Source organism: Phyllobates terribilis, unplaced genomic scaffold (assembly GCF_046119375.1).
Source record: "Phyllobates terribilis strain yellow unplaced genomic scaffold, ASM4611937v1 Scaffold_307__1_contigs__length_2267376, whole genome shotgun sequence".
NCBI classification, from domain to species: Eukaryota; Metazoa; Chordata; class Amphibia; order Anura; family Dendrobatidae; genus Phyllobates; species Phyllobates terribilis.
In genome coordinates, this window is record NW_027363067.1 from 1487101 (window position 1) to 1497832 (window position 10732).

Below are 10732 nucleotides of genomic sequence, written 5' to 3' on the forward strand. Positions count from 1 at the left end.
TTTCTCTCCTGAACTGGAGGTTCTAATAAAAAGTCAGAAAAAGATGTTGATTATAAACTCCTCAAAGATTCATTTTATATGTTTATAGAGTTACTCAAACTGGTTAATCTGCACTTGTAGCTTTTCTGTGTGCGGCCATGTGGTGTCTCCCTTATTAACATGACATTACTTGCAGCAAGCCAAAGTGTTTTTATATAATCCGTCAGATAACACTTAAGCGTAAGATTAAAGAAGACTCATCACCAGGTCTTAAGTGTCCAGAATTCACTCTTACTTTATTCCCCCTGCTCCCCTGAGGACTCTGTTTTTGGTTTTTATTAAAATCCCCCTTAGGCTATGTGCCCACGATGCAGAAATGCTCCGGATTTTTTCCTGAGCATTTCTGCATCTCCCTGGCACAAAAAACGCATGCGGATTGTACATGCGGATTGTACATGCGGATTGTACATGCGGATTGTACATGCGTTTTTCCTGCCAGGGACATGCGGATGTGAAGCGTTTTGATCATGCGATTTCGCATGCGGATTGTCAAGCACTTTCCAAGCGATTTTAGCATCACTTGGAAAGTGCTTGACAACTTGGTCACACTATATAAATTCATGCAACCGGCATGGATTTATATAGTGTGACCGAAAGAATGGTAAAAAATAAAAAATAAATATACTTAACTTCTGATGCCCCCGGAGTCCTTGTCTTGGCTTGCCGGCAGCTCGCGGTAGATTTAAGGACCTGCCGACATCATTGGTCGCATGACCCGTCACATGACTAAATGACGTCAGCGCAGGTCCTTTAGTCTACCGCGAGCAGCCGGCAAGCCGAGACAAGGAACCGGAGGCCATCAGAAGGTAAGTATAATATTTATTTTTTATTTTATTCTTTTTTTTTTACAGGTTCTATGGTAGGGGGGGGGAGGGTCTGGAGGAGAGTCTCCTCTTCTCCAGACCCGAGTACCATCCGCACATTGAAACACATGGATTCCGCATGTACAGATGCAGTGATGCGGATTCCATGCGTTCCAATGCAAGTCAATGGCGGTGAAAACGCAGGACTTCTGCAAAATAATTGGTAGTGCTGCGGATTTTTCCTCAATGATAATCCGCAGCGGAAATTTCTGCAGCATGTGCACAGCAGATGCGGATTATCATTGGGGAACATGGCAGGCCTTCTACCAAGCGTTTTTTAAGCGTTTCTGCGGCGGAATTGCTGCTGCGGAAACGATTAAAAACGCATTGTGAGCACACCGCCTTACAGTTCCACAGACAGGGGCCTTTTTATTTAGTGGTCATTTTTATGGTCTTTACCACGCTATAATACTGAAGAAGAGGCTGAAGACACCCCCCCCAGATAATCCTGTTAGCACCACCCCCTTGTAAAGACCATAAAAATGAGCACTAAATAAAACTGCCAGTAACTCTGGAACCGTATGGTGGATTTTACCAAAACAAAAAATTGAATACTCAGGGGCAGCGGGAATAAAGTATGTCATTATCTGAGCCTTCATGTGCAGATTCACATTACACTTTTCTATCATAGCCTATAATGGGATGGTCTATAAATCTGTACATACCTGACAATGAGGGCGAGGATGACTCACACTTTTTAGCAGTGACACACTGATTGTCACCATCATCAGTTTTGGAAGGGGGAGATTCTTTCTGCCTGTTTGGTAGAAGAAAGTCAAGTAAATTACAAGTGAAAACAATACAAAAAGGAAGAACACCTGCCTGTAAGGCCATTTGGGACATCATAAAGGGGATACTCTGCTCAGGACCCCATTCTACCAGCAAGAATGGAGTCTAACTAGTAATATTGGCCTATAAAGAGCTGGGAATGAATGGCTCGTTGCAATGATCAACTGATATTGCTGTGTAATCACAAGCCAGATCCACAGCAATCAGTTATCATGGGGTGGTGGATGCTGGATTTAGATTTGTGTTACTCGTGTCTGAGCATATATCAGAGGTAAATCTCATAATAATAATAATCTACTCACAAGTCTGGGTGTTTTTTGTTGTTCTCAGGGGTACACTCTGGAGGTGACATAGGTTCTTCAATGGTCACCATCTTGGTACTGGTGGTATATAGCTAAAAAAACACAAAGAAATATAAAATATAAATAGATATATTTTTAAACTTTTTTTCTAATCATAGGTTTTATTCATTTTATTGACCTACATGCTTTAGACATACTTACTTTGGAAAACCTTTGAGAAGATGATTCAAAGTTTTTGATTTCTGGACAGTCATTGTCCTCACTTGTGTCCCCATCATCTGAATTCCTAAATTTATAACCCACAGAGCGATCTGAAAAGTAAAAGTGTTATGAGAAATTATTAGTATAAGAGCCGGTCAGACAGTCACCATGTTATTACTCATTATGATGGGAACTGATTGTCACACATAATGAAAGAAAAGACACTCAGCAGTTTTCTGCCGATAACGTCTCATTTTACTTACTGCTAAAATAGCGGGTGTCCTCATCTGATTTTAGATCAGGAACGAACAGAGGCTTCTGACTTAGAAGGTTGTTAAAGTTTAAGGCACGCAGAAATGGATGAATTTTGATCTCGTGTGCCCCTCCTGCAAAAGGAAGACAAGAAAAAATTCGATACAGTTATTGTCAGAGAAACTACTCCGTATCTATACAGTTTATGTTAATCTGAACTGGAGATTTAAAAGAGTCAACATGAAGGAAATGTACTGAACATTAGAGCATGAAGAATGGGGAATGGACACGTTGGTAGAGACCTTCAGTGCTCATCCTCATGGACACCTTCATTTGCCCAGAGGTGTAATAAGTCATTATTAATACTATTATCATATTACCTGTCCCAAGTCTTTGTTCTGGATTTTTTCTGAGTAGCTGAGTGATGATGCCCCGAGCATTTGGTGGAGGAAAGGAATTACATCTCCAAACAATGTCATCTGTGATATAAAAAGAAAATATTACAGGAAATAAAACCTCTTCATTTATTTACATAAAAAAGCATTTTCCTTAAAAAAGCTAGAAACTGAACCAAGGAACAAATCAAACCAAATAACAGCGACATGACAAGCAGTCAGATTATTTTACTTACCACTGAGGATACTGCGTAATTTCTCCTTTTGGGAAGCCCTATAAAATGGTGTATATCCAAAGAGAAATTCATATAGGATGATGCCTACTGACCACCAGTCAACAGGTCTTCCATAGCCTTTCCTTAGGATAACTTCTGGGGCCATGTAACTAGACGTGCCAGCAGTCTGGAAAACAACAGAAGAATGAGATGATGATCAATACATACGACAAATAACATCAGTGGAAATGTGATGAGAAATGATCAGAGAAGGAGAAAGAGATGAGATATGGAAAGTAGAAGATCCTGTAAGTAAAGCCGACCTCTTTATCACAGAACTCTTTGGTGATGTCCTTAGTTTGAGCCTTATAGATGTTTGATGTTGGTCTCATGAGGCCAAGTTTTGAAACTCCAAAATCGGTCACTTTAATATGTCCTGTTGATGTTATCAGGAGGCTGTAAAAGAAAAGATGTTGTCAGCCCCAAGTAATAACCCATAGACTGTATAACAAACTAACTTTCATCCCCTTTATTATAGCTCAAGGGTCACTTACTTTACAGGCTTCAGGTCTCTGTGCACCACACCATAGCTGTGCAGATATTCCACAGCAAGGACTGTTTCTGCAATGTACAGACGGGCCAAGGTGATAGGTAAAGGACCCCTGTGCTGTAGAAGATTGCCACAGTCTCCTCCTACAGGAAAAAGCAAATATGACAGGTGAGGGTCTGTTACAGAGTAAATTACACATGATGAGTGTGAATGTGAAACAAGCGGTGATATTGGGACTGGATGGTATATATAGAGATACACTGTGTAATGTAGAGCGTATACTGCAGAGGAACCCTGTACATAGAGACAGAGCCAGGCCTCATCTACAAGCCTCTCATTTATTTCTCTGTGAAACTTCTCATCTATAAAAACTGTTCAAATACAGAGAAATCTTCCTTTCCTCCATAGCAGATATTGCCGCCATGCTCAGTGAGGACACACAAGGCATCTTAGTAACATTATAGTAAATGCGGTGTGGACATGTAACCGTCCATGTGGACATGTTCAGGTTATATATAAGGTGCTAGGATTAGGCAGACGTGGGCTGGATATAAATACAATGGATGTGTCCTACCTGGTGCATACTCCATGACCATACACAGATGAAATTTAGTAGGAAAGGAGCAGAACATGGAGGCCACAAAGGGACAATCAGCGAATGTAGAGATGTCCCTCTCCTGAAAGGCCCATTTAAGGGTCTTTGGCTTTCTCAGGTTCTGCTTGTCCATTTTCTTCATAGCACATATCTTGTTTGTGTCTGTATGGCGAACTAGGTGGACGGATCTGAGGAGGAAGAAAATCCATGATTTATTATGAATTCTTACTAACAGTCCATCCATAGACCTGATCAAGTGATCTCCTGTACTAATGGTTAATACTAGATGTGTGGCCATCACTAGAAATCCATAACATAACACTCCATAAATGATCACCTATGGAAAGTCCTCATTCACGTCACATCCTAACTGACCTGAAGAGAGACAATTAGATGTGGACCGTGATGTGGAACCATAATTTCTCTATGGTAGCATTGCGCGGGCAGGACATAGAGACATAGGCATCACTATAAGGAGCTCTGAGAAATAAATATTATACCAAGTAAAGCTCACCCAAATCCTCCACAGCTGATCAGTTTGATAGGATTAAAGTCGTCCTTACAAGGATTCACTGATCCGATCAAGGCCTAAAAGGAATAAGAAATTACATTAAGACAACGAAGCTGCAGGAGGATAAAAGCTCCAGATCTCCCGTCTATATTATATCCCCCCTGATTACACTGCAACCGAAGTAGAGGACGTGATAAAAGCCGGACCACCCACAGACACTATTATATTATAAGTGGATATTCCCCATACACATAAATCATTGTACTGCAGGGGAGGATAAGGGACATCACACGGAGGAGACAGAATAATAACACCACCGTCACACATAATAGGTCTGATCTACATAAGAGCAGAGATATCCCATTGTCATATGGGATGTGTAATTCCCACCCGTCATCTGATGATATACAGACGTCCCATGATACTTACACTGGCAGATTCCTGGATGATCTCTGGTGGCTCAGATGTTCCACCATCAGTATTTGTCGGCACAGTTATTCCTATAATAATGATAAAATAATGAAGAGACGACATGTATTAGTCTATATCACCACTTATATAACACATCCATATAATAATGGAAATGATAAGACCGCTGTACATGGAATATACTAGATATAAGGATATTCTGCACACACTGTATATATTTATGGCATATCTATATATATATACTGTACTATGAACATGTCATTGCTCAGGATCTGACCGAATCCTCAACAATTACATGATTGGGGACCAATGAGCCTCTTTGTACATTTGTGACCCCCTCCATTATAGTCCATGGGGGCTCATGAGCCACCAGCTTCCTCATACATTGGATGAAGAGTAAATCTCCATGTTCTCTGTCGTTCTCTATAACTTGATATTTGTATGTAGAATATTAGATGACCGGCTTACCTTCCATCAGATCAGGGTTCGGCCCCGGCTGACTGATATCAGGGTCAGCAATATTTCCGTTTTGCCCCTCTTTGGAGTCGCCTTCAGATGTTTCCTGATGGATATAATATATACAATTAATATAACATTTCACAAATACTACATTACCACATACAATAGACAGGAAGGACTAAACGTTGGATTTCCTGGATAATTTCAATATTGGACGAACTGTACAAAGCCGCTCCCCCCAGTAAATCCACATTAATATACAACCCCTGGCAAAAATTATGGAATCACTGGGCTCGGAGGATGTTCATTCAGTTGTTTAATGTTGTTGAAAAAAAAGCAGATCACAGACATGACACAAAACTAAAGTCATTTCCAATGGCAACTTTAGGGCTTTAAGAAACACTAAAAGAAATCAATATTAAAAATGTGGTACTCAGTAAGGGTAATTTATTTTAGACCAAGCAGAGGGAAAAAATTATGGAATCACTAAATTATGAAGAAAAAATTATGGAATCACACTGTAAATTTTCATTTCCAAACTAACACCTGCATCAAATTAGATCTGCTAGTTAGTCTGCATCTAAAAAGGAGTGATCACACCTTGGAGAGCTGTTGCACCAAGTGGACTGACATGACTCATGGCTCCAACACGAGAGATGTCAATTGAAACAAATTAGAGGATTATCAAACTCTTAAAAGAAGGTAAATCATCACACAATGTTGCCCAAGGAAGACATCAAAGCGTCAAGACGGGAAACTTAATCCAATATTTCTTCAAAACAGGAAATGCACAACAAAACAAATGAGGAATGAATTGGAGGAAACTGGAGTCAATGTCTGTGACCGATCTGTAAGAAACCGCCTAAAGGAAATGGGATTTACATACAGAAAAGCTAAACATAAGCCATCATTAACACCTAAACACAAAAAAACAAGGTTACAATGGGCTAAGGAAAAGCAATTGTGGACTGTGGATGACTGGATGAAAGTCATATTCAGTGATGAATCGCGAATCTGCATTGGGCAAGGTGATGATGCTGGAACTTTTGTTTGGTGCAGTTCCAATGAGATTTATAAAGATGACTGCATGAAGAGAACATGCAAATTTCCACAGTCATTGATGATATGAGGCTGCATGTCAGGTAAAGGCACTGGGGAGATGGCTGTCATTACATCTTCAATAAATGCGCAAGTTTACATTGATATTTTGGACAGTCTTCTTATCCCATCAATTGAAACGATGTTTGGGGATGATGACATAATTTTTCAAGATGATAATGTATCCTGCCATAGAGCAAAAACTGTGAAAACATTCCTTGAAAGAAGACACATAAGGTCAATGTCATGGCCTGCAAATAGTCCGGATCTGAATCCAATTGAAAATCTTTGGTGGAAGTTGAAGAAAATGGTGCATGACAAAGCTCCAACCTGCAAAGCTGATCTGGCAACAGCAATCAGAGAAAGTTGGAGCCAGATTGATGAAGAGTACTGTTTGTCACTCATTAAGTCCATGCCTCAGAGACTTCAAGCTGTTATTAAAGCCAGAGGTGGTGCAACAAAATACTAGTGATGTATTGTAGTGTTCTTTTGTGTGTTTGTTTTTCATGATTCCATAATTTTTTCCTCAGAATTGAGTGATTCCATATTTTTTTCTCTCTGCTTGGTATGAAAAAAATTACCCTTACTGAGTACCACATTTTTAATCTTGATTTCTTTTAGTGTATCTTAAAGCCCTAAAGTTGCCATTTGAAATGACTTTAGTTTTGTGCCATGTCTGTGATCTGCTTTTTTTTCAACAACATTAAACAACTGAATGAATATCCTCCGAGCCCGGTGATTCCATAATTTTTGCCAGGGGTTGTATAAGGGACTTGTATCTACAACTGATCTCCAATATCTTCTATCAGGACTGCAGCATTTATAAGAAGGAAGATTGTGATGATCGAGACAGACAGAAGCGGAAATACTAACTCCGCACCGCTGAGTACAGACTGGCCTCACAGATGATAGAGCCGCAGAGACAGGCGGCCATAAAATGTCCTGCGTCTGCCTGGAGCGGACAGGGAGGCCTCTACCACCATAAATCTGAGTTTCTGCTATATGACGGTAATCTGGAGAAGATCAGACAACAAGGACATGAGATATAGAAGACGATGGCTCCTTACCAGGCGATCCAGGGAGTAGGCCGGATACTCCAGTACAAGCAGGACATTCTGGGCCAGTTGTTTAATAAAGGCCAATTCTCCACTATGGGATTTTTCTTCAGCCTATAGAGATGGAAATAAACAAGAAAGGAAAATCATGAGAGAAAGTGCAGAATGGAGGACACCATTTATGTCGCCATGTTACTCCTGATATCGGCACTACAAATACTACATGACAGCTGACGAGGGATCCGGTCATTTGTAAACCTCTAAAGGGAACCTGTCATGTAAAGTAATGCTATTAACCTGCAGATATGGAGTTGATATGCAGGTTAGTAGCATTCTGACATTGTGCGGCCATATTAGCACCGGCTGTCAGTCAGTGCCGGGTGCGGTTACAGCCGCCGCTCACTATGCAGAGAACGGTGACTGAAAGCCTGCCGGCGCCACCGACATGACTGAAAGAGTGAGGCTGCCAGGGGGGATACAGTTTATTTCAGTGTGGCGGCTGCATGATGTCAGAACGCTATTAACCTGCAAATTGAGGTGCAGGTTAATAGCATTATTTTAGGCGACAGGTTCCTTTTATATCTCCACGTCCACCCTCCACACCTAGGGCATGTAAGAAAGACACATGACTGCTTACGACTTGTGTAAATCTGCCTGTGACAATTAAAAATCACATCTCCCCAAACCCTCTACTTATCAAGCACCGCCTTTTAAATCCTCCTTCCTTTCCTCCATATCTTACAGCGTAAAAAACAAGTCTTCACTGGGCCCCATCAACAGAAAAATAAGAATTGTTTTGGGTCTCAGAATTTAGCAACTCAAAGCAAAAAAATGTTTTCGCAATATTCTGAATTTTCTTTGCATATTCGGTATCGCCTTAATCAAACTGACGTGGAAAATCATATTTCCAGGTCAATTTTAATGCATAACAAACACCGTAAAAACAAAAACCCCAAAAAACTATTTTATGGTAAAAAGAATGGAGCCACTCAAAGCTACAACTCTTCTCACAAACGCCAACAGAAAAATAAGAAAGTTATGGCTCTTAAAAGAAAGTGATGAAAAAATGACAGCAAAAAATGTCAAATTTCCTGGTCCTTACAAGGTTAACCAATCCCATTCACCCCACGGTAACAACCTTCCTGTCCCTATTTCAATTAACCCTTTAGATACCTCAATTTCCCTTGTCATGTAGCCTGTATGCCCCATTTTTGGCCCCGGCTATTCTTATCTTAGTATTTGGAACAGGTTAAACTTAAACTTGTAATCCCTTATCATATTCTATTATTATTATTATAAGATTTGTGCAGATTGCCTGCTATTTACCTGCTGTACGAGTGTCCAGATGTTTTGCTGTAAATGCTCAAGATATTCTGAGCTAATACGACCTTTGTGGTATTTGGTCAGGCAGTCTATCACAAGCTTCATAACCAGCCGGTAAGTGAAGCTGAGGACGCCATCGGGTAGTGGTAGCACAATGTCAGGGGCGTAGGTGGTAAGAATCCCCTGGAGCAGTGCTAACACCTGAAGTCTGTCTGAAGGAATTTCAGACATTTCAAGTAAATCCAAAGTAAATCCAAGCGCAATCAGTATATGATTAGCTATGTAGCTTCTCACTGACAGCAATGACACCGGAATGTCAAAGTGACTATATGGGTGTAAACACTTCTGTAAGTAGTGATGGTTAATTATGATGTCATGATGGAATCTAGTGTTCTCATCTTTTTTTTTTTAAACAAACTTTATTTAATGAGACAAAATAGACAAACAAATCAGGTTATAATCCTAGAATCTCCATGACATTTACCAACACAGACCACATCTTTATAAATAAGTGTGAAATCCATCCAATCATTTTTTTTCCACAATTTTAACAGATTCAATTTTTAACTCCGCATGCAAAACAGCAAAAAAAACACTTTTCTAAAATCCTTATATGAATAGATGTAAAAATAAGTGAATCCATTAGACTTTAAGTAATACTGTTGTCCCCCTATGTTCCTCCGTTTGATACCAGGATGTGTGTCAGAATACTTTCATCAGCTGTGACATATCAGATTGTGTATTGCTATATTCATTAAAAGATCTCAGTTTGTGAAAAAACGCTGTCGTCGACTTTTCTTTTTGTCTTTCTTACTCAAGTTTGTCATAAACTAATAAGGTTTTCAGAGTTTTGATTATTTCAGATAATTGAGGTGTCTCTTTCTTCAACCAATATCTAAGTATACATTTTTTAACCACCAAAAGAACTACATGTATTATCTGTATAGACAGAACTCTGTCCCCATCCTCCCGATGTTCTGTTACAATATGATGAAATAAACATGCCTGAGGAGACTGTGGGACTTTAATTCTCCAACCATTATCTAAATAGAGAAGGGTCTCTTCCCACACCATTTGGGTGGAAGGGCATCGCCTGATGCTATCAAACAAACTGGTTTTAGGTTACATTTTGGGCATTTTCATAAATAATGTGATGAAGCATCTTTGTAGGAAAAATTGAAAGCATAAATGGCATTATGAATCAGTTTGTTCTGCATTTCTCTCCATTGTTCATTGTTATTTTTACTTTATCCAAGCCCGTCAAAAGTTTACCATCTATCTAAGTGTCATTTAGCGCTATACTCCAATGGATAAATAAATCAGGTACCACAGTGTGCAGAATTTGTCTCTTAATCCTTTGGTATATTGTGGATAGGGAATTTACCCATGAGCTAGACCACATCAATATGTCAAAATCACCCCTCCTTTCCACCTTCTCGAAATCTCTCACCATAGAGCTGTGGAAAGTAACTGTTTGGTGGTACTGTAGACATTGATGATCTCCCATATCATACATCCCTGAGAATTCCTGCCAGGTGAGCAGCCTTCCTTCATTAACATTTAATAAATCCCCTTCTGGTTCCATTGCTTGCAAAGCTTGTTCTGTTTACCCTGAATAAATCTAGGATTTTCCCATAAGGGCACTAATCTAGATAG